The sequence below is a fragment of the Mesoplodon mirus genome (genome assembly GCF_964341445.2).
Source record: "Mesoplodon mirus genome assembly, chromosome: 2".
Lineage (NCBI taxonomy): Eukaryota > Metazoa > Chordata > Mammalia > Artiodactyla > Ziphiidae > Mesoplodon > Mesoplodon mirus.
Genome location: NC_138977.1, coordinates 183,749,394 through 183,775,151, shown reverse-complemented (window position 1 = coordinate 183,775,151; position 25,758 = coordinate 183,749,394). Strand labels below are relative to the sequence as shown.

At 40.2% G+C, this 25,758-nt stretch overlaps 1 pseudogene across 1 annotated transcript in view; it reads left to right on the top strand.

Annotated features, from left to right (window-relative positions):
* Positions 1 to 25,054, top strand: part of LOC309816262 (protein FAM220A-like) — a 58,254-nt pseudogene extending 33,200 nt beyond the window's left edge. Inside the window, exon 2 of the transcript in view lies at positions 24,802 to 25,054. The product of the transcript in view is annotated as a protein FAM220A-like (transcript). The remainder of the gene's footprint in view (positions 1 to 24,801) is intronic.
* Positions 25,055 to 25,758: the final 704 nt, after the last annotated feature.

Here is a 25,758-nt window from a genome sequence, read left to right as displayed (position 1 = left end):
AGCCTAAAACAAGTGCATAAAGATTTGAAAAACACCTTGGATCAAAAATTCAAAACTTAAAAGAAATGGGCAAAGGAATAAGAAATAAAACATGAGTTGATTGAAGAATGGAAAGGAAGCAAAATATAAAGTCATATCAGAAATAAAGACTAATAAATTTCAAAATGCCCAAAGGGGAATACAATCAAATAGAAATTTTATAAGGATGATCAAAGCAAAGCAGGAAAATAACAAAGAAAAAATTTAAATGAGATTAAGAAAATACTATAAAAGGACAGAGAGAAAATGGTTTAAACAGGAGATAGGCAAAGAAGAGCCAACATACATATACTAGGAATCCCTGAAGAAGAAAAACAAAACAAAGGAACAGAACAAATATTTAAAAGTATAATCGAAGACAACTTTCCAGAGATAAATTAAGGCTTGAATTTACACATTGAAAAGGCCCACTGGTTACCATGTAAAATTGCCTTAGAATGATCAACTCTAAGACACTTTCACTGTGTGCATCCCTAAATACTTAATGTTATGTTTGCTTGTTTTTGAAATAGATAGGTATAGATACAGCTATTCACACATTATGTATATTTTTGTGTCTGGTTTCTTTCATTCAACATCATGGTTGGAACAGACCCAGAAATAGAGTCATAAACACACAGTGTTAAGAATATTTTTTTTAAAAGTGAGAAAGTGACTCCCATAAAAGTGAGGATAGCTGGCATTTGTATGTTGGGAGCCCTCTGAGCAGCTAGAAATATTCAATGTATGACCCGAGGAGTAGTAGCATGGATGCTTGCTGAACATTAATGTTTTAAATGCTCACCTGTGTTTAAGAGTTGGGGAAAGAGTAAGGAGAAAATAAAAAGTAAGAAAGGGAAGAAAAGAAAGCAGGAAAGGAGGAAAAAAGGGAGAAAAGGAGAAATGAAAGACAATTTTTGAAAAAACAGCTTCCTGAGATATAATTTACATACAGTAAAACTCACCTGTTTTAAGTGTACACTTCAATAATTTTTTAGTATATTTACAGAGGTGTACAACCATCACCACAATTTAATTTTAAATATTTCCATCACCCCAAAGGAAACATCATGACCATGTACTCAACTCTCACTTCCAGTGCCCTGTCTCTAGATCAGTGACTTCTCTGGACAATTCATACCAATGAAATCATATACTGAGTTGGCCAAAAAGTTCATTTGGGTTTTTCCCTAAGATCTTATGAAAAACCCAAATGAACTTCTTGGCCAAATATGTGGTCTTTGTGTCTGGCTTCCTTAACTGTGCATAATATTTTTGAGGTTCATCCATGGTATAGCATGCATAGTACTTATTTCCCTCTCGTGGCTGAATAATATTCCACTGTAAGGATATACAATATTTTGTTTATCTGTTCAACAGCTGATGGACACTTGGGTTGTTTCCACTATTTTGGCTATTGTAAATAATGCTGCAATGAATACTCACCTTCAAGTCTTTGTATAAACATATATTTTTATTTCTCTTGGAGAATTTTTCTAGGAAAGAAATTCCAGGGTAGTATGGCAACTCTATGTTTAACATTTTGAGGAAATGCCAAACTGTTTTCCAAAGTGGCTGACCATTTTAAAATCCCACCAGCAGTGTATGAGCATTTCAATTTCTCCATATCTTCACCACTTGTTATTGACTTTCTTTTTAACTGAAGTATAGTTGATTTACAATGTTGTATTAGTGGCAGGTATACAGCAATGTGATTCAGTTATACATATATATACATATCTATTCTTTTTCAGATTCTTTTCCCTTATAGGTTATTACAAAAAATAAGTATAGTTCCCTGTGCAACAGTAGGTCATTTTTGGTTATCTATTTTATATATAGCAGTATATTGTTGATCCCAAACTCCTTATCCCACCCTTTCCCCTTTGGTAACCATAAGTTTGCATTCTATGTCTGTGGGTCTATTTCTGTTTTGTACATAAGTTCACTTGTATCCACTTTTTGGATACAAGTGTAATCCACTTTTTGGATTCCACATAAGTGATATCATATGGATATGTTTCCTTCTCTGTCTGGCTTACTTCACTCAGTATGATAATCTCTAGGTCCATTCATGTTGCTGCAAATGGCATTACTTCATTATTTTTTATGGCTGCGTAATATTCCATTGTGTATATATACCACACCTTCTTTATCCATCCATTTTTTGATGGACATTTAGGTTGCTTGCAATGAACATTGGGATGCATGTATCTTTTTGAATTAGTTTTCTCTGGATATATGCTCAGGAGCAGATCACTGGATCATATGGTAACTCTATTTTTAGTTTTTTAAATAACCTCCATACTGTTGCTCCATAGTGGCTGCACCAATTTACATTCCCTCCAACAGTGTACAAGGGTTCCTTTTTCTACACACCTTCTTCAGCATTTGTTACTTGTAGACTTTTTAGTGATGTTGACGCTGACCAGTGTGACGTGATACCTCATTGTGGTTTTGATTTGAACTTCTCTAATAAGGGATGTTGAGCACCTTTTCATATGCCTTTTGGCCATCTGTATGTCTTCTTTGGAGAAATGTCTATTTAGATCTTCTGCCCATTTTTTGATTGGGTTGTTTGTTTTTTGATATTGAGTTGTATGAGCTGTTTGTATAGTTTGGAAATTAATCCTTTGTCAGTCATATCATTTGCAAATATTTTCTCCCATTCTGTACATTATCTTTTTGTTTTGATTATGGTTTCCTTTGCTGTGAAAAAGCTTTTAAGTTTAATTAGGTTCTTGTTTACTTTTGTTTTTATTTCCATTACTCTAGGAGACCAATCCAAAAAGGTATTGTTGCAAACTGTATCAAAGAGTGTTCTGCCTATGTTTTCCTCTAGGAATTTTATAGTACCCGTTCTTACATTTAGGTCTTTAATCCATTTTGAGTTTATTTTTGTATATGGTGTTAGAGAATGTTCTAACTTCATTTTTTTACATGTAGCTGCCCAGTTTCCCCAGCGCCAGTTACTGAAGAGAATGTCTTTTTTCCATTGTGTATTCTTGTCACCTTTGTTGTAAATTAACTGACCATAGGTGTGTGGGATTACTTCTGGAACTTCTATCCTGTTCATAGATCTATATTTGTTTTTATGCCAGTACCATACTGCTTTGATGAGTGTAGCTTTGTAGTACAGTCTGAAGTCAGGAAGCCTGATTCCTCCAGCTCTATTTTTCTTTCTCAAGATTGCTTTGGCTACTCAGGGTCTTTTGTGTTTCCATACAAATTTAAGATTTTTTGTTCTAGTACTGTGAAAAATGCCATTGGTAATTTGATAGGGGTAACATTTTATCTGTAGATTGCCTTGAATAGAATAGTCATTTTAACATTGACTACTGTTGATTCTAACAGTCCACGAACACAGTATATCTTTCCATCTGTTTGTGTTGTCTTCAATTTCTTTCATTAGTGTCTTATAGTTTTCAAAGTACAGATCTTTTGCCTCCTTATGTAGGTTTATTCCTAGGTATTTTATTCTTCTTGATGTGAAGGTAAATGGGATTATTCCCTTAATTTCTCTTTCAGATCTTTAATGTATAGAAATGCAACAGATTTCTGTGTATTAATTTTGTATACTGCATCTTTACTGAATTCATTGATGAGACCTAGAAGTTCTGGTAACATCTTTAGGATCTTCTACGTATAGCATCATGTACTCTGCAAACAGTGACAGTTTTACTTCTTTTCCAATTTGGATTCCTTTTATTTTTTTTTCTTCTCTGATTGCTGTGCCTAGGACTTCCAAAACTATATTGAATAAAAGTGGTGATAGTGGACATCCTTGTCTCGTTCCTGATCTTAGAGGAAATGCTTTTTGTCCACACAGAAACTAGTAGGAAGGTCAAAAGATAAAAGTAATAAAATCATCTATATCCACAATAAGCAGTTAAGGGATACACAAAACAATTAGACGGGGCTTCCCTGGTGGCGCAGTGGTTGAGAGTCCTCCTGCCAATGCAGGGGACACAGGTTCTTGCCCCGGTCCAGGAGGATCCTGCATGCCGCGGAGTGGCTGGGCCCGTGAGCCATGGCTGCTGAGCCTGTGCGTCCGGAGCCTGTGCTCTGCAATGGGAGAGGCCATGGCAGTGAGAGGCCTGCGTACCGCAAAAAAAAAAAAAAAACACAAAAACAAAAAAGAAACCAATTAGATGTAATATATGATATCTAATCCAGTAATCATGAGAGAAGGAGAATACAAATGCAGGATATTTGAAGTGCATTTGAAATTAAGAGATCAACAACTTAAAACAATCACGTATATGTATAGTCTGCTATATCAAACCTCATGGCAATTGCAAACAAAAATCTGCAATAGATATACACACAAAAAAGAAAAAGGAATCCAAATACAACATTAATGATAGTCATAAAATCAGAAGACAAAAGAACAAAGAGAAAAGAAAGGAAAATAAAGACTTTCAAAAACAAATCCAAAACAATTAACAAAATGGCAATAAGAACACACATACTGTTAAATATAAATGGATTAAATGCTCCATCCAAAAGACCTAGACTGGCTGAATCAATACAAAAACAAGACATATGTATATTGTCTACAAAAGACCCACTTCAGATCTAGAGACTGAAAGTGTGGGGATGGAAAAAGGTACTCCATGCAAATGGAAATCAAAAGAAAGCTGGAGTAGCAATACACATATCAGACAAAATAGACTTTAAAACAAAGACTGTTACAAGAGGCAAAGAAGGACAACACATGATGATCAAGGGGTCAATCCAAGAAGAAGATATGATCACTGTAAATATATATGAACCCAACATAGAAGCATGTCAGTATATAAGGCACATGTTAACAAACATAAGGAGAAATTGAAAGTAACACAATAATAGTGGGGGACTTTAACACCCCACTTACATCAATGGACAGATCATCCAGACAGAAAACCAATAAGGAAACACAGACCTTAAATGACACACTAGACCAGATGGACTTCACTGATATTTAGAGAGCATTCCATCTGAAAGCAGCAGAATATACATTCTTTTCAAGTGTGCATGGAACATTCTCCAGGATAGATCACATACTGGGCCACATAGTAAGCCTCAGTAAATTTAAGAAAACTGAAATCATATCAAGCATCTTTTCTGACCACAATACTATGAGATTAGAAATCAACTACAAGAAAACAACTGCAAAAGACAAACACATGGAGGCTAAATAATATGCTACTAAATAACCAATGGATCACTGAAGAAATCAAAGAGGAAAGCAAAAAACACTAAGAGACAAATGAAAATGAAAACACAATGATCCAAAACCTATGGGACATGGCAAAGGCAGTTCTAAGAGGGAAGTTGATAGTGATACAAACTTGCCTCAGGAAAGAAGAAAAATCTCAAATAAACAACCTAACCATATCCCTAAAGTAAAAAGACAAAGAAAAACAAATAAAACCCGAAGTTAGTAGAAGGAAAGAAATCATAAAGATCTGAGTAGAAATAAATGAAATAGAGACTAAGAAAACATCAATGAAATTAAAAGCTGGTTCTTTGAAAAAAACGAAATTGATAAATCTCTAGGCAGACTCATCAAGGAAAAAAAGGGACAGAGCCCAAATCAATAAAATTAGAGACGAAAAAGAAGTTACAACGGACACCACAGAAATACAAAGGACCATAAGAGACTACTACAACCAACTCTATGCCAATAAAATGGACAACCTAGAAGAAATGGACAAATTCTTAGAAAGGTACAATCTCCCAAAACTGAACCAGGAAGAAATAGAAAATACGAACAGACCAACTACAAGTACTGAAATTGAACTTGTGATTAAAAAACTCCCAACAAACAAAAGTCCAGGACCAGATGGCTTCACAGGCAAATTCTATCAAACATTTAGAGAAGAGTCAATACCTATCCTTCTGAAACTATTCCAAACAATTGCAGAGGAAGGAACACTTCCAAACTCATTCTATGAGGTCACCATCACCCTGATACCAAAACCAGACAAAGATACTACTCACACACACAAAAAAATTACAGGCCAGCATCACTGACAAACATAGATGCAAAAATCTTCAACAAAATACTAGCAAACTGAATCCAAAAATACATTAAAAGAATCATACACCATGCTCAAGTGGGGTTTATCCCAGGGATGCAAGGATTTTTCAATATCCTTAAATCAATCAGTGTGATACACCACATTAACAAACTGGAGAATAAAAACCATATAATCATCTCAATACATGCAGAAAAAGCTTTTGATAAAACTCAACATCCATTTATGACAAAAACTCTCCAGAAAGTGGGCATACAGGGAACATACCTCAACATAATAAAGGCCATATGTGACAAACCCACAGCTAACATCATAATCAATGGTGAAAAGCTGACTGTTTTTTTGTAATAGCTATTCTAGTGTGTGTGAAGTGGTATATCACTGTGATTTGTTTTTTCTTTCTTTTTTTTTTTTTTTGCTGTACGCAGGCCTCTCACTGTTGTGGCCTCTCCCATTGCGGAGCACAGGCTCCGAATGCGCAGGCTCAGTGGCCATGGCTCATGGGCCCAGCCGCTACGCAGCATGTGGGATCTTCCCAGACTGGGGCACGAACCTGTGTCTCCTGCATCGGCAGGCGGACTCTCAACCACTGCACCACCAGGGAAGCCCCTGTGTTTTTTTTTTTTAACATCTTCATTGGAGTATAATTGCTTTACAACAGTGTGTTAGTTTCCGCTTTATAACAAAGTGAATCAGTTATACATATACATATGTTCCCATATCTCTTCCCTCTTGCGTCTCCCTCCCTCCCACCCTCCTTATCCCACCCCTCTAGGTGGTCACAAACCACCTAGCTGATCTCCCTGTGCTATGTGGCTACTTCCCACTAGCTATCTATTTTAGGTTTGGTAGTGTATATATGTCTATGCCACTCTCTCACTTTGTCCCAGCTTACCCTTCCCCCTCCCCATATCCTCAAGTCCATTCTCTAGTAGGTCTGCATCTTTATTCCCATCTTACCCCTAGGTTCTTCATGACCTTTTTTAAAATTTTTATTTTCTTCTTAGATTCCATATGTATGTGTTAGCATATGGTATTTGTTTTTCTCTTTCTGACTTACTTCACTCTGTATGACAGACTCTATGTCCATCCACCTCACTACAAATAACTCAATTTTGTTCCTTTTTATGGCTGAGTAATATTCCATTGTATATATGTGCCACATCTTCTTTATCCATTCATCTGTTGATGGACACTTAGGTTGCTTCCATGTCCTGGCTATTGTAAATAGAGCTGCAATGAACACTGTGGTACATGACACTTTTTGAATTATGGTTTTCTCAGGGTATATTCCCAGTAGTGGGATTGCTGGGTTGTATGGTAGTTCTATTTTTAGTTTTTAAAGGAACCTCCATACTGTTCTCCATACTGGCTGTATCAATTTACATTCCCACCAACAGTGCAAGAGGCTTCCCTTTTCTCCACACCCTCTCCAGCATTTATTGTTTGTAGATTTTTTGATGATGGCCATTCTGACTGGTGTGAGATGATATCTCATTGTAGTTTTGATTTGCATTTCTCTAATGATTAATGATGTTGAGCATTCTTTCATGTGTTTGTTGGCAATCTGTATATCTTCCTTGGAGAAATGTCTATTTAGGTCTTCTGCCCATTTTTTGATTGGGTTGTTTGTTTTTTTGCTATTGAGCTGCATGAGCTGCTTGTAAATTTTGGAGATTAATCCTTTGTCAGTTGCTTCATTTGCAAATATTTTCTCCCATTCTGAGGGTTATCTTTTTGTCTTGTTTATGGTTTCCTTTGCTGTGCAATATCATTTGTGCTTTTGATGTTGCACATAAGAAATAACTGCTTAACCCAAGGTCACAAAGATTTACTCCTATGATTTCTTCTAAGAGTTTTATAGTTATATCACTTACATTTAGGTCTGTGATTCATTTTGAGTTAATTTTTGCATATGGAGTGAGTTAGGGAATCCAAATTCTTTTTTTGCATGGTGATATCCAGTTGTTCCAGCACCAACTGTTGAAAACGAAGGAAGAGTTTCAAGCATATCAAAAACCTTTGGGATAATTGTAGGTTATTCTGCAATTGTAGGTTATCCTACAGTTATCCCAAACCTCAAAGACTCATTTAAAATTAGTTACATGATAATTTTATTTTCCATCCAAAATATATGTGGTTTATAGTTGTCAACTCTACATTTCTTGATTCATATGAAAGAATCTGTGTGACAAAATCAGACAGAAGCATCAGATGCAACTTAGAAATCCAACACAGGGAAGCAAAGAGAGGTTATCCGAAATGAAACAGATGCAATGCTTGGGACATCTTGGTAACCTAAGGAAAAGGTCAATGTAATTCTGAAAAGTCATAAACAAGAACAAAAATCTATTCATGCAAGGTTACTACAAAGTTTGTCTCAGAACAAACTTTAGATTGTTACTGTTGATAATATTTCCTTTTCTCCCCTTAGTTTAAGGTATTATATTCTAGATATGTGGAAAGAGAAAAAAAAGAGAGAAAACAACCCCCCCTCAGATATGTCCCACTTAAAGATGATAAACAAACTAAGGAATGGGTTAAGGGGTAAACTGGGATGGTTTGGGGAAAAACAAAAACCTTTGGTGGCTGCCATACTTAGAGACAGTAGAATTGCTGCATAGGTCTTTCAAGGCTTTCTTCATAGTTTGGCTCCAGCTTGCATCTTCTGATTTAACAATCTGTACTCCTGTTGCAAATGTTTCTTCAAATTCAAATTAATCCACTTACTCTTCTCTAAATACGTCTCCCTCTATACCTTCGTTTGGGCTTAATAAATACAACCTCTTTTTTCATTTCAACATTTATCTCCCTTTTAAACTCAGTGACAAGTTTGGCTTTGCAAAGCTTTGCCTAACCTTTCTGTACCTTATCCTGTAACTCCTTTCTGAGTCTTTATAGTAAGTATCATCTGAATACTATTTAGGCTGGTAAAACCTTTATCTCTCTAATTTTTTCCTATTGTCACTAACATTAAACAAACCAAAAAACCTCTCTTTTACTTAATTCTTCACTTGTTTGATTTATCTCCCTGCTGGACAGAGACCTCTTTAGAGCAGGACCTGGGTCCCTCATTGTTTCTCTTCCAGGATTTAGATCCACAGCATCTTTAACAAATAAGTGATAGATGCTCATTGATCTACTATTACCAGTGTCTCAAGGAACCAAATGGATCCAAAGATTTGCCTTTATGTGAAATACTCATTCATCTGTAAAATGGAGACATGAAAACTGTGTTCTGGAAAAACTACAAACTAAACATCTAAACAGATCATCTTACGTGCATTTAAAAGCTGGATGTGGGGACTTCCCTGGTGGCGCAGTAGTTAAGAATCTGCCTGCTTATGCGGGGGACATGGGTTCGATTCCTGGTCTGGGAAGATCCTACATGCCATGGAGCAACTAAGCCCACGTGCCACAACTACTGAGCCTGCGCTCTAAAGCCCACGAGCCACAACTACTGAGCTCACGTGCCACAACTACAGAAGCCCGGGTGCCTAGATCCCGTGGTCTGCAACAAGACAAGCCACCACAATGAGAAGCCCGAGCACCGCAACGAAGAGTAGCCCCTGTTCTCCACAACTAGAGAAAAGCCCGCATGCAGCAACAAAGACCCAATGCAGCCAAAAAAAAAAAAAAAAAAAAAAAGCTGGATGTGTGAAAACTATGCTGAGGCTCTTGTACAGTGAAGCTTTTTTAAAGGAAAACAATCATTATTATATATGCTTATATAATTTATAAATTTTATATAATTTAACAATCACTGTTCAATAATCTCTTATCTATGTGGATTTTGTGTCTTCTGCTGTTCTGGTCAATCTTCCGAAGGCTAGACAAACTTGCAGGCTATCAGACACTTCTGAGTGACAGTGCAGTCTACTCCAGGAAGTGGGGGGCAGTGGACTGTGGTCAACAAGTCTGATGTAGACTTGAATCCAAGCTCTGCGCATCCTGGCTGTGGGATCCTAACAACCACCTTCACTGAGCCCCAGGTTCCTCCTTTGAAACTGGGGCCAAGGACAGCTATCTTGTAGGGCTATGGAATGAATAAGAGGAGAGCGCTGTAGAGCATTCATCATGGTGCCAGCATCTAGTGGGTGCTGGTATAGAAGCCTCCACTTTTTTTCCCCCACTTCTGCACACTGCAGCATGATTTTCTCCTCCCTGCTAATGCTCTGCTTTTTACTTCTCACACACTTTACCCTCCAGTTAATAGTCCCAATGGCCCAAGGACTTTTGATACAATAAGGCACCTTTAGGTGCCAGGACAAGTTTATCTGTAAAAGTAAGAGGTGCCTGAATTATCCATACTAGATCTGATGCACTGTCTTATTTCACACACACAGGACCACTTAAGAAATCAATAATCATTATAATAGTAGAGTAGGACAAATGTTTTCTGCCACTTTTAAAAGCCCTGTGGGTTTCTCTGGCTCACCACTGAACGGATCCAGCCAGCTGGAAGACAAAGGAAGGCCTAGGACTGCATGACGACGGTAATCACACCCAGAGCCAGGATCCTGGGCAACGATTCAACATCCTGCTGGTCTGGCACACTGATCAACAGTCGTTATCAGAACACCAGACCGTTGATCCTGAGTTAGAACTGAGTTTTAGTTAAAGTGTGGCAGGTATTCTCTATCTGCCTTGGCTTTTCATGAGGTTGTTTAAAAGATTAAACAGTTGCTACTTTGCCTCTAAGAAAACTTAATTTTCAGAAAAAAAAAGTGCCCTTAGATTGAAATTTTCTTTTGTTTCCTTTCAAATTCATGGAAACTCCCACCCTTGGGAGCAAACCTGGAGATCACTAGTCATCCCCAAAAACATATTTCCACTGTGAACAAGGTCATCAGTAACTCTAATGTGCATTGAACACCCTGCCACTGATTAAATATCAGCATGGTGCCTGGAGAATATTCTCCCTCCTTCCTCGATTTCCATGCTTAGGAAACAAAGAAATATAAGTTCCTTAATATGGCAGATACTTACTGTCGAAATCAGATTCCAGCCTATGTTTCCAGTTCAGCCTCCCCTCTCAGTCAGCTACTTTTTCATCCTACCGCTTCCTCTACTAGGAATTTCCTTCCCCCTCTTTTCAAACCAGTAAGTTCCTACTCATCTTTGAAGATCTGGCACAAATGTCACTGCCTCTGGGAAGCCTTCCCTGACCTTCTAAGCCAGTCAGTCCTTCTCCTCCTAACCCCATGCTACCCACAGCCCCTCACCACATAGAGCAGTGCTTCTAAAACTTTTGCATTCCTATTAAAATGTAGATACTGATTCTGGAGCCAAGGACTGTGCATTTCTAACAAACACTCAGATGCTGCTGCTGCTGCTGCTGGTCCATGGCAAGCAACACTCCAAGTGGTAAGAATGTAGCGTTCGCAGCACAGGGTTTGGTTCTTACTTGTGTGTTATCTCTGTCTCCTCCTTCTGCTTTAGCAGGACAGTGACTGACTGTTTCATCTCTGAGTGTCCAGCAGTGAGTGCAAAGCCAACTGTGAAACTCTGAATATTTGTTGAATGAGGATTCCTCCCCTTCACCCTCACTGACATCAGCTTCCGCTCCTGCATCTACACAACCACGTCATAGAGGTTCATGCTACTGTCTCTTCTTTTTCTTTTTGGCACGTCTTTCATTGTTGGTGTTCTCTTTATTTTTAAGACAGACACAGGCTGTTGGTTGCTTTTTAACTCAAGGAACAAAACAGATACTTAGAGAAAAAACACATGCACACACCCCCACCCTCACCTGGTCTAGCTGGCTTTATTAAGGTGACGAGGCTGGCAGCTTCTTTCACTGAGATCCTTCAAGATTCCAGTGCCTTGTTTATGCACTCGATTCTCACTCCACACGCTTCATGTCTTGTGTCATTGCTTAGTGAGTGTGGCTCAGATCCAGTGGAAGTGGGACTTGGAGTTCATCCTCATCAGATTCCAGTTAACTAATGCGCATCCTTGTTTTAGATGTTGTACACTGAGGATGATGGAAGAAGTATAAAGTTTGTGAAGGATGAGTGGCCCTCATCCAGCCCATCCCAGGACAGTATTGGGTTGCCTTGGCATGAATAGTAGTCAAGAGTTAAAAGAGGTGTCATTTTCCACCCCAAGTCACACACTCCCAATCCATTCTCTTTCTTGTTTTTCTCTCTGGCTTGCCCTTTTTTTTTTTTTACATCCACCCCCTTCGTACTCTGCTGTTTACAATGGGTACACAAGCAAAACTAAATTATATCATAAAGTGATACAACAACATATACCGGGAGATAACCTGCAGTGAACATTTGAGGTGATGCAGTTTTGTACTACTTTCAAATATTAAGCAGACATAGGATGTCCCACCCAGAAGAAAGCTTGCAGAGATCATCTGTTCTAAACCTATTTTCAGATAGAGAAACTGAGTCTGAGAAAATAGGCAGAGAGCATCCAAGCGAGGAGCAGAAACCAGGACTCGCACTAGCTCCTCTCTTGCATCTGGAAGCCCTTGCTCCTGAACCTGATAGTAAGGGCCAGCCCCCTGCAAAACACTTCTGGTGTACAGGGGACTCTGGGGCGTCTTTTGACCTCTGTGAGCTAATTTTTCTTCTTTAGGATACAGGTGCCTCACTATTTACTGTAGATTTCCGTTGTTCTTCTTCCTCTTGACTCATCTTATGCCAGCTCTAACTCCAGCATTAACTTCTCTCTTCTCAGGCCCTGGGCCCGGCACTTTCCACCAGACGTGGCTTATCACGCTGGGCCATAATTTCCTGTTTGCTTATGTGTCTCCACTGTACAGACTGTGAGCCTCTTGAGGGCAGGGGATCATGTCCTGTTCACTGTCCTTAGCACACTATCTGACACACAGTAGAGTCTCAGTGACGTGAGAATCTACTCGTCAGGAAAAAGAGAACAAGAGTACATTCAGGTGGCATTTACATTTTGCATGCGGGTCTCTGACAATCACTGACTAATGTCTGGCTGCAGGCTTGGCCCGGCCCTTTGGAGAAGGATGCTGGAAGGGGCTCTTCCATGATGACTCATGTACCTTGTAAATTGGTGTTCGTGTTCAGACACAGCTAAGCTACAACATTCTCAGAAACAGCAAAGAAAACCATAATTCATCAAAGCAAAAGCCATCATACATCTACTACCCATTCACTACAGAAGTGATCGGATCTTAATGACTAAAGATAGCATCTTGTAAGACCACTGCACAACTTTATCCCACTCCCTAGGCATAGAAAATACTTCACATTGGGTTGTTTCTTCCCACAGTTTATATTCTAGAGATTGTGACTTAACCAAGCTGACTCAGCAACAGTTCTGGGGCTTAGACTTAAGTCCTCAGTCACCTCCTTTATCATAGCTTTTCTCCTATGATAAAGCAATAGGGCACTGTGGTAAAGGACAGGGCTTCCAGAAGTTTGGAGGTAATGAGTGCAGTATATCCTTAACTACCAAGGAATTAAAAGCACAGTTCCTCAGCCTCTCCAGAGATTTGTTTCTTCAGCCGTGCCCTCAACAGGGGGACTGTCCACCTCCAACTGCAGCCTGGCCCCTCTCTCTGAACTGGGGTCTAGTACATGATATCACCTTGAAAGGATGAGAAGCTGACGAGAAGAAACAGAGCCAGCTGTAAATGCTTAACAATAATAAAAGTTTTTAAAAATGTATATTGAAAACATGATTCAAACCTTCCTAAGGAGACATGGCTTGCCTATGAATCACACTCAGGCAAAGCCCTCACATTTTATATTTCTGTGGAATCCCAGAAAAGTCACTGTAGAGAACACTCCCCAGCAGCACTTGGGAGAAAAATAATTGCCTCTTGGAAAGATGAAAAAGAAAGACATTCCCAGAGATTGGAATTCTTGAACATACAGTCATGTTTTTATTTAATCTATTTAATAATCAAAAGTTAAGCCACAGCTTTCTTAACAAGATGGTGGAGTAGAATGACCTTGAGCTCACCTCCTCTCATGAGCACACCAAAATTACAACTAACTGCTGAACAACAATTGATAAAAAAGACTGGAGTCTAACAAAAAAAAGAAAGTCTACATCCAAATACATAAAGAAGATCCCATAATGAGATGATAGGAGGTGTGTGCTCACGATATAATCAAATCCCATAAGCCCCCAGGAGGTGACCCACAAACTGGAAAATAATAATATCACAGAAGTTCTCCCACAGGAGTCAGAGTTCTGAGCCCCATGTCAGGCTCCACAGCCTGAGGGTCTAGCATTGTCAGGAGGAGCCCCCAGAGCGTTTGGCTTTGAAAGCCAGCAGGGCTTGATTGCAGGCACTCCACAGAACTGGGGAAGGCAGAGACTCCACTCTTGGAGGGTGAACGTGAGGTCTCATGTGCACTGGGGCCCAGGGAAAGAGCGGTGACTTCATGGGAGCCTGGGCCAGACCTACCTGCTGGTCTTGGAGGGTCTCTGTGGGAGGCGAGGGGCTGCTGTGACTCACTCTGGGGACAAGGACCTGGTGGCAGAGGTATCAGGGAGTATTCATCAGTGTGAGCTCTCCTAGAGGCTGACATTTTGGCACCAAGACCTGGCCCCACCCAACAGCCTGTGGCTCCAGTGCTGGGACCAAACAATCAACAGGGCAGGAACACAGCCCCACCCACCAGCAGACAGGCTGCCTAAGGACTTCCTGAGCCCACAGGAACCTCTAGACACAGCAGTTGACACAGCCCTGCCCCACCAGATGGCCAAGACCCAGCTAAAACCAACAGTGGGCAGGCACTGGGTCCTCCTACCAGGAAGGCTGCACGAGCCTCTAGACCAGGCTCACCCACCAGGGGGCAGACAACAGAAGCAAGAAAACTACAATCCTGCAGCCTGCGGACCTGAATATGCAAACACAAGTCAGACATTCCCCTGGGATCAGCTGGTCATTCGCCCTTGTGTGATGAGAGGGGAATGTACTGCTGGGACACAGAGGAAATCCCCTCCAGAAGGCCACTTCTCCAAAGTCGAGAAACATAACTAACCTGCTGCATACATAAAAATACAAACAGTGGGACTTCCCTGGTAGTCCAGTTGTTAAGACTTCACCTTCTAATGCAGGGGGTGCAGGTTCCATCCATGGTTGGGGAGCTAAGATCTCACATGCTTCACAGCCAAAAAACCCCCATAAAACAGAAGTAATACTATAACAATTCAATAAAGACTTTAAAAATGGTCCACAACAAAAGCAACAAAAAATCTTAAAAAAAAAAATACAAACAGAAATTTAGACAAGATGAGATGGCAGAGGAATATGTTCCAGACAAAGAAACAAGATAAAACCCCACTAGAATAACTAGGTAAAGTGGAGACAGGCAAATCTACCTGAGAAAGAGTTCAGAGCAATGATCGTATATGATCCAAGAACTCAGGAAAAGAATGGATGCAAAGAGTGAGAAGTTACAAGAAGTTTTCAACAAATAGTTAGAAAATATAAAGAACAGCCAGAGTTAAAGAATATAGTAAGTGAAATGAAGAATACACTAGAAGGAATCAATAGCAGAATAAATAAGGCAGAAGAACGAGTAAGTGAGCTGGAAGACAGAGCGGTAGAAATCACCGCCAAGGAACAGAATAAAGAAAAAAGAATGAAAAGAAATGAGGGGGCTTCCCTGGTGGTGCAGTGGTTGAGAATCTGCCTGCTAATGCAGGGCACACGGGTTCGAGCCCTGGTCTGGGAAGATCCCACATGCCGTGGAGCAACTAGGCCCATGAGCCACAACTACTGAGCCTGCGCAACTGGAGCCTGTGCTCCACAACGAGAGAGGCCGCAATAGTGAAAGGCCTGCACACCGCGATGAAGAGTGGCCCCTGCTTGCCACAACTAGAGAAAGCCCTCGCACAGAAACGAAGACCCAACACAGCAAAATTAATTAATTAATTAATAACCCCCTACCCCCAACATCTTCTTTAAAAAAAAAAAGAAAAAAAAAGAAAAGAAATGAGAATATTTTAAGAGACTTCTGGGACAACATCAATCACAAATGACATCCACATTATAGGGGTCCCAGAAGGAAAAGAGAGAGAGAGGGCCTGAGAAAATAGTTTAAGAGATAATAGCTGAAAACTTCCCTAACCTGGGAAAGGAAACAGTCACCCAAGTCTGGAAAGTGCAGAGAGTCCCATACAGGATTAACCTAAGGAGGAACACACCAAGACACATAGTAATCAAGTTGACAAAATTAAAAATAAAGAGAAAATATTAAAAGCAACAAGGGAAAAGCAACAAATAACATACCAGGGAATCCCTATAAGGCTATCAGCTGATTTTTTTAGCAGAAACTCTGTAGGCCAGAAGGGAGTGGCATGATATATTTAAAGTGATGAGGGAAAAACCTACAACCAAGAATCCTCTATCCAGCAAGGCTCTTGTTCAAATTTGACAGAGAAATCAAAAGTTTTACAGGCAAGAAAAAGGTAAAAGAATTCAGCACCACCATATCAGCTTTACAACAAATGGTAAAGGAACTTCTCTAGGCAGAATAGAAAAGGCCACAACTAGAAACAAGAAAATTGCGAAATGGGAAAGCTCACTGGTAAAGGCAAACATACAGTAAAGGTAGGAAATCACATCCACACATAAATATGATATCAAAACCAGTAATTGTGAAAGGAAGCAAGTACAAATGCACGATACTTAAAATGCATTTGAAATTAGGAGATCAGCAAGTTAAAACAATTATGTTTACGTATAGACTGCTATATCAAAACCTCAGGGTAACCACAAGCCAAAAATCTACAATAGATATACACACAAAAAAGAAAAAGGAATCCAAGCACAACACTAAAGATAGTCATCAAATCACAAGAGAACAAAAGAGGAAAGAAAAAAGACCTACAAAAAAAAAAAAAACCAAAACAATCAACCAAATGGCATACATATCTATAATTATCTTAAATGTAAACGGACTAAATGCTCCAACCAAAAGACACAGATGGGCTAAATGGATACAAAAACAGACCCATATATATGCTGTCTATAAGAGACATACACAGACTGAAAGTGAGGGGATGGAAAAAGGTACTCCATGCAAATGGAAATCAAAAGAAAGCTGGAGTAGCAATACTCATATGAGACAAAATAGACTTTAAACAAAGACTGTTACAAAAGACAAAGACGGACACTACATAACTATCAAGGGATCAATCCAAGAAGAAGACATAATAATTGTAAATATATATGCACCCAACACAGAAGCACGTCAATATATAAGGCAAATGTTAACAGCCATAAAAGGAGAAATTGACAGTAACACAAAATAGTGGAGGACTTTAACACCCCAGTTACATCAATGGACAGATCAACCAGACGGAAAATCTACAAGGAAACACAGGCCTTAAAAGACACACCAGACCAGATGGACTTCACTGATATTTACAGAGCATTCCATCTAAGAGCAGCATATACACTTTCTTTTCAAGTGCACATGGAACATTTTCCAGGATAGCTCACATGATGCAGGGCCACAAAGCAAGCCTCAGTAAATTTAAGAAAACTGAAATCATATCAAGCATCCTTTCCAACCACAATCCTATGAGATCAGAAGTCAACCACAAGAAAAAAACTGCAAAAATCACAAACACATGGAGACTAAACAATATGCTACTAAACAACCAATGGATCACTGAAGAAATAAAAGAGGAAATTTAAAAATATACCTAGAGACAAATGAAAATGAAAACATGATGATCCAAAACCTATGGGACATGGCAAAGGCAGCTCTAAGAGGGAAGTTGACAGCGATACAAGCTTACCTCAAGAAACAAGAAAAATCTCATATAAACAACCTAACCTTACACCAAAAGCAACTAAAGAAAGAAGAACGAATAAAACGCAAAGTTAGTAGAAAGAAATGAAAAAGATCAGAATAGAAATAAAGACTAAGAAAACAATAGAAAAGATCAATTAAACTAAAAGTTGGTACTTTGAAAAGATAAGCAAAACTGATAAACCTTTAGGCATACTCATCAACAAAAAGAAAGGGAGGACTTCCCTGGTGGTGCAGTGGATAAGAATCTACCTGCCAGTGCAGGGGACACAGGTTCGATCCTTGGTCCGGGAAGATCCCACATGCCACAGAGCAACTAAGCCCATGTGCCACAACTACTGAGACTGTGCTCTAGCCCCAACTACTGAAGCCCATGTGCCTAGAGCCCATGCTCCACAACAAGAGAAGCCACCGCAATGAAGAGTAGCTCCCACTTGCCGCAACTAGAGAAAGCCCGCGTACAGCTTTTAATTTTTAAAAAAAGTCCAAATCAATAAAATTAGAGATGAAAAAGAAGTTACAATGGACACCACAGAAATAGAAAGGACCATAAGAGACTACTACAACCAACTATATGCCAATAAAATGGACAATCTAGAAGAAATGGACAAATTCTTAGAAAGGTACAACCTCCCAAAACTGAACTAGGAAGAAATAAATATGAACTGATCAATTACAGGTACTGAAATGGAATCTGTCATTAAAAAACTCCCAACAAACAAAAGTCCAGGACCAGATGCCTTCACAGGCAAATTCTATCAAATGTTTAGAGAAGAGTCAACACCTATCTTTCTGAAACTATTCCAAAAAATTGCAGAGGAAGGAACACTTCCAAACTCACTCTATGATGCCACCATCACCCTGATACAAAAACCAGACAAAGGTACCACAGAAAAGGAAAATTACAGGCCAATATCACTGATAAACATAGATGCAAAAATCTTCAATAAAATACTAGCAAACCGAATCCAACAATACATTAGAAGGATCATACACCATGATCAAGTGGGATTTATCCCAGGCATACGAGGATTTTTCAATATCCACCCATCAATCAGCGTGATACACCACATTAACAAATTGAAGAATAAAAACCATATGCTCATCTCAATAGATGCAGAAAAAGCTTTTGAAAAATCCAACATCCATTTATGACAAAAACTCTCCAGAAAGTCAGCACAGAGGGAACATACCTCAACATAATAAAGGCCACATATGACAAACCCACAGCTAACATCATTCTCAACTGTGAAAAGCTGAAAGCATCTCCTCTAAGATCAGGAACAAGACAAGGATGTCCACTCTCGCCACTTTTATTCAACATAGTTTTGGAAGTTCTAGCCATACCAATCAGAGAAGAAAAAGAAACAAGAGGAATCCAAATGGAAAAGAAGAAGTAAAACTGTCACTGTTTGCAGATGACATGATACTACAGAAAATACATAGAAAATCCTAAAGATGCTACCAGAAAACTACTAGGCCTCATCAATGAATTCAGTAAAGGTACAGGATACAAAATTAATACACAGGAATCTGTTGCATTTCCATACATTAACAACAAAAGATCAGAAAGAGAAATTAAGGAAACAATCCCACTTACCTTCGCTTCAAAAAGAATAAAATACCTAAGAATAAACCTACATAAGGAGACAAAAGACCTGTACTCTGAAAACTATGAGACACTGATGAAAAAAATAAAAAATGACACAGATGGAAAGATACACCATGTTCTTGGATTAGAAGAATTAATTTTGTCCAAATGACTATACTACCCGAGGCAATCCACAGACTCAATGCAATCCCTATCAAATTATCAATGGCATTTTTCACAGAACTAGAACACAAAATATTATAATTTATAAGGAAACACAAAAGACCCCGAATAGCCAAAGCAATCTTAAGAGAAACGGAGCTGGAGGAATCAGGCTCCCTGACTTCAGACTATACTACAAACAACTACAGTCATAAAAACACCCTGGTCCTGGCACAAAAACAGAAACATAGATCAGTGGAACAGGATAGAAAGCCCAGAGGTAAACCCACGCACCCATGGTCAACTAATCTATGACAAAGGAGGCAAGGATATACAGTGGAGAAAAGACAGTGCCTTCAATAAGTGGTGCTGGGAAAACGGGACAGCTACACGTAAAAGAATGAAATTAGAACACTCCCTAACACCATACAAAAAAATATACCCAAAATGGATTAAAGACCTAAATGTAAGGCCAAATACTATAAAACTTCTAGAGGAAAACATAGGCAGAATACTCTGACATAAATCACAGCAATTATCTTTTTGGATCTGTCTCCTAGAGTAATGGAAATAAAAACAAAAATAAATGAGACCTAATTAAACTTAAAAGCTTTTGCACAGCAAAGGAAACCATAAACAAAATGGAAAAAGACAACCTACAGAATGGGAGAAAATATTTGTGAATGATGAGACCGACAAGGGATTAATCTCCAAAATATACAAACAGCTCTTACAGCTCAATATCAAAAAAAAAAAACCCAATCAAAAAATGGACAGAAGATCTAAATAGACATTTCTCCAGAGAAGACATACAGGTGGCCAAAATGCACAAGAAAAGATGCTCCACATCACAAATTATTAGAGAAATACAAATTAAAATCACAATGAGGTATCACCTCACACCGGTCTGAAAGGTCATCATAAAAAAAGTCGACAACTAATAAATGCTGGAGAGGGTGTATAGAAAAAGGAACCCTCCTACACTGTTGATGGGAATGTAAATTGGTGCAGCCACTATGGAGGACAGTGGAGGTCCCTTAAAAAACTAAAAATAGAGCTACCCTATGATCCTGCAATCCCACTCCTGGGCATATACCCAGAGAAAACCATAATTCGAAAAGATACTTGCACCCCAATGTTCACGGCAGCACTATTTACAATAGCCAAGACATGGAAGCAACCTAAATGTCCATCAACAGATGAATGTATAAAGAATATCTCTTTATCCAATATTCCATCATATATATGAATGAAATAATGCCATCTGCAGCAACATGGATGGACCTAGAGATTATCATACTAAGTGAAGTAAGCTAGACAGGGAAAGACAAATATCATATGACATCGCTTATATGTGGAATCTAAAAAAATATATACAAATGAACTTACAGACAAAACAGAAATAGACCCACATAGAAAACACACTTATGGTTACCAAAGGAGAATGGGGGAAGGGGGCGGGGAGGGATAAATTAGGAGTTTGGGATTAACAGATACACACTACTATATATAAAATAGATAACCAACAAGGACCTCCTGTATAGCACAGGGAAGTATACTCAACACTTTGTAATAATCTATAAGGGAAAATAATTTGAAAAAAAAGATATATGTATATGTACATATAACTCAATCACTTTGTTGTACACCCAAAACTAGCACAACACTGTATATCAACCATACTTCAATTAAAAAAAAAAGTTAAGCCACAAAATTGGTCCCCTTTAAACATCCTTTTTATTGACAGCCTTACCCAGGGTCTAATTTTTCTGAAGGAAAAAAGCTGTAGGATTCTAGATGTTACAGAGAGCAGTGTTTCTCAAATTGAATGTGCATATCACCTGGGGATTCTTTAAATACAGATTCTGATTCAGTAGATCTGGGTAGGGGCTACTAATAAGCTCCCAGGTGATGCCAATAGGTTTGTAGCCCCCACCCTGAAGAGCAAGGACCCAGGCAATGATGGAGCCCAATTCCTGGAAGATGTTGAACACTTGTGCTCCTGGGTCTCTGAGCTCAAAACATAAGGCCTGTTCCTAAGGTTTCCTTAAAGGTCAGCAGAGCCCCTCTTTCTAGCTGTGATTCACAGTGTGAATAATGACAAACACCTCCTTCCCTTTCCTGGGTCAACCACTGAGAGTATGCTGCAAACTCTTCTTTTTGGTGGAGTTCAAATAATGAGACAATGTCTCTATCCAACCATGCCTCAATAGCTCAGTTCTTCCTTATGAGATCAATGTGAACACAACCTAGAACGGCACTGATTATTCCCTAGGGTCACCATCTCTAAACCACACACTTCATATAATACAGGACACTATCCCGATCTTATTAACTAACCTCAGTCCATACTTCATCCTTGCTTCCACTGGAAGTTATTTATACTGCTGTAGTTTCTAAGTCACTGTGCTTAGAGTTGCCCAGATCTTTTCCAGGAAAAAAACAAGGATTAATGAGCATTTGGAAGCCAGGTTTCTTAACTTCTGTTATAATGCAAAACACAAGTAAACCAAGTGGCACTGCATTCATAATTTGTAGATTTACTGGAGTTTAGGGGTCAGGGATTAAGCTGAACCTGGCAGGCCAGGATTGCGGTGACCTGTTCAACCCTGCGATATTTAAGGTGACCTGGGAAAGTTTGTTATATAATGGGAAATGCCTTATAGATATTCTTTTTGGTTTTTTTTTAACTCGTCAACGGGAACAGATTTTTGAACAGCAAAACAACGAAGTGTTATATACAACAGAATAAACCACAAAGATATATAACGTTGTGGATGAGACTAAGTGAAAAAATAAGTCCCAAAAGGTCCATTCTGCATGATAGCCTTTTCATAAAACTAAAATACCCTTCAAAAATAAAAATAAAAAATAAAAATATAAGGATTACATATAAATGCAGGAAAAAACTATAAAAAGAAAAACAAGGGAATAATGAAACATGGTTGAGCATAATAATTTTGGAAGTTACAGAAACAGGGAGAGAGGGTGAAGGAGGCAGAGACTATATGGTTAGAAATAAGCTTTTGTCAAGGTCTTAGCTTTTAGTTTGCTTTTCACAATGTTAAAAATAACTAAATTGGGACTTCTGTTGTGGTCCAGTGGTTAAGACTCTGCGCTTCCACTACCGGGGGCACAGGTTCAATCCCTGGTTGGGGAACTAAGATCCTGCATGACGTGTGGTATGGCCAAAAAGTAAAATAAAAATAACTAAATTAAATATCCAAACAAAGAGTTTGCCAAAATGAGACTGTGTTATGGACCAAGGGTTGTGATTAATCCAGTTCTGTACACCTGAGGTCCAAATAAAGAAAACAGATAACCATTTATGATCCACATTAGGGAAAACACACCACACACCCACCCACCCACACACACACACACACACACACACACAACCTAAGTTCTTTAGGAGCACATTGTTTCTTTTTGCTTTTTTTCTTTCCAAGAAGAAGCCTAAATACTTCAGCATTTGGGAAGAATCCCTTAGTTAAGGATTTCACCCAGAAATTAGCTAAGAGTGCTGTATCTCCTTTTGCTATTATAAGCAGCTTATGAATAGCAAATAATGTGTCCTTTTGAAGATGAATTTTCAGCTAAAAACAAGATTAAATGGCAAGGTAGCAATGGAAACAATTAGTTGATCATAATGTACATTGAAGATTCATTCAGATCAATTGCATGGAGTAGATCAGTGTCTATCTGACATCTGGAAGCAGAACTTGGGTGATGTTGTCATGGCCAAACTGTCATCATTCTTTTTTTCTAATCATTTTTGCATTGTATAAAGAGAGTCTCTTCTGTGTGTTCAGTAGCACAATTCCTGTTGGTTACTAGAGGTTTAAGAAAGTGAGAACATTTTAATATTCAGATCCTACATAGAATGAGATGATACCATTTAAAAGCTTTAAGAAATCTGTAGGTGGGGATTAAGGAAGCAACAAAACAAAGATCCCTTAGAGATATTCTTAAGTGAGAAGACACCGCAAGTTGTGAAGACAATCTAACCACAACTGTGTTAGAAGTTTGAAAACTATATAAGGAAGAAAGAAAGGAAAACTCTAAATGATAAACTCAACTAAGTGGTTAAGTTTGAGTGAAAGGATATGAATATTCTTCCTCTTATCATTTTTGGTGCTTTCAAGCTTTTCTATAATGAGTATTTATTGACATCGCAATTAAAAAAAAATCTTGACTCTAAAAAGCAACTAAGTTAAGAGTGCCTGCCTTCTAATTTGTTAACCACTTCGGTGTTATTTCTTTCTGTTTTATTCTTTTGGTTTCTCTGTTTTGCCTTTTCTGCATATTCAGGGCTAAGGGCTCTATGAACCTGCTGAGAGTGACCTATACATTCTGAAACCACCATGAAGGCAGGGACTGCTTGGGTCTCTCCCCACACTGAGCTCATAGTAGTTCTCCAAGAGTAATGAGAAAACACAATTCTCTTGGCCTCAAAGAATATTATGGCCCAGAGGGGCATGAGGCGGGGCTTCCTAAGAGGTGGTAACCGTCTCTCATGCCTTCCTACGAGGTGGTAACCGTCTCTAACATGCCTCTCAGAGAGGCATGAGGGGACTTGGGGACACCGCCAGGGGCCTGGGATGCACACCTGACTCTTCCTCCATCACTATCCACTGCCCGCAGCCCAGCTGATCCCACTCCCATAATACTCTGCCACGGGTTGCTCTTCCCGAGGCCCCACTGGTACAACTGCAGTTCACAGAGGCCTCACCGGTTCTCTCCTTGATTGTGGGGCTTTCTTCTCGCCTTTGCCTTGTTTCCTACCAGTCCTCCACCACCTTCCAGAACGATTTTTTTCTAGAAAAAATCTGACCACGTCCCCTACTTGAACCCTGAAGAGGCTCCACAGAGCTATGAGGACTCAAATATCAGCTAGAACCTTAGAGGCTGTTCTCTCGGGCCCGTCTGAGGTCTCCCTTCTGACTCCTGCTCTGGAGCACTAGAAGCCCCACCGCGGAGCACCAACCCCCCACCATCTCCCCAGACCTGCCCGACTCTTACTCGCCCTCCAAGCCTTTGCCCACAACACTCCCCTTCACTCCAACATTCTTTCCTTCTTGTCTAGGAAGCCCTCCCTGATACATCCGTCCTCCACCTGAGTCCCCAAGAGGGCGAGCTTGACGGTCAGGCTGCTTTTTTTCTTTGCCTGGGAGGGACCCGCATACGCAAGTGCTCACCTGGTGTGTGGGATTTCAAGCTGCCTGTCTCCATTTTACAGGAAACTGTGGCCCCTCTTGAGAGAGTCGCGGCTTTCCCTCGGCGCTGGCCTTGTTTCCCCACATCAGGGGCCTGGACTGGATTTCCCGGGATACTCCTTCATGAAGTTCATTAGGAGTGGGCGCACGCCCGCCCCCCAGGCGCCCATTTCAGCAAAGGATTGGCGCCTTCCTGCCCCCACCTCCAAAGAGCTCGGCGTCCTACAGTTCAGAACAAGTGTGGCGCGGGGGCCGGCTCTGGCGGGAGAGACGTGAGGCTGCTTAGCCGAGCGTCTGCAGCAAGGCTGTGCCCGGGCTCAGAGCTTCCTCAGACGGGAGTTCTCGGCCCGGCGCGCTTGGTGGGGGCGGAGTGAGGAGGGGGGAGAGGCGGACACGGAAATGCGGAAAGGGTCTTTTTTAGCCCAGACGTTGGGTCCCCCCTGAGGCGCACCGCGGGGCGTCACCGCCAGGGGGAGCCCGAGGCCGGCCCCACGCAGCGCCCCAGCGGTTGTGCGGGGCTCTGGCCCAGGTCCCCGCTGCTGGGTTCTCGTGCAGCTGTGTTCTGGGATCGCGTCCCTCCACACGCGTGGGGAAGGGATGTCTGGCCCCAACCTGCCTTTGCAGCCTCCCCTCCCTTCTCTACCTTCTCCAGAACCCGCGCTCCAGAAAGCGACCCTGCATCCCTTAAACGGCCAGGCAAGGTCGCCGCCCAGGCGCTTTGTCTCTTGCTGCTGCTTCTTGCTCACCAAGTCCACGGTGTGTAAAACTGCTACTCATGGTTCAAGGCCCCAGCCCAAAGGCCCTCTTACCTCCCCACCCCATCCCACGAGGGACTCCCCAAGCTCCCGCTTCCACCGACTGATATCGGCTGGCGCACCGAAGGCCAGCACGCAAGCGGCGTCCCTGAGGTCATCCGGAAAGACAGTGGTTTGCCCGCCAGAAGCCTACCAGGCGGAGTCTACACCCAGTATAGCAGGTGC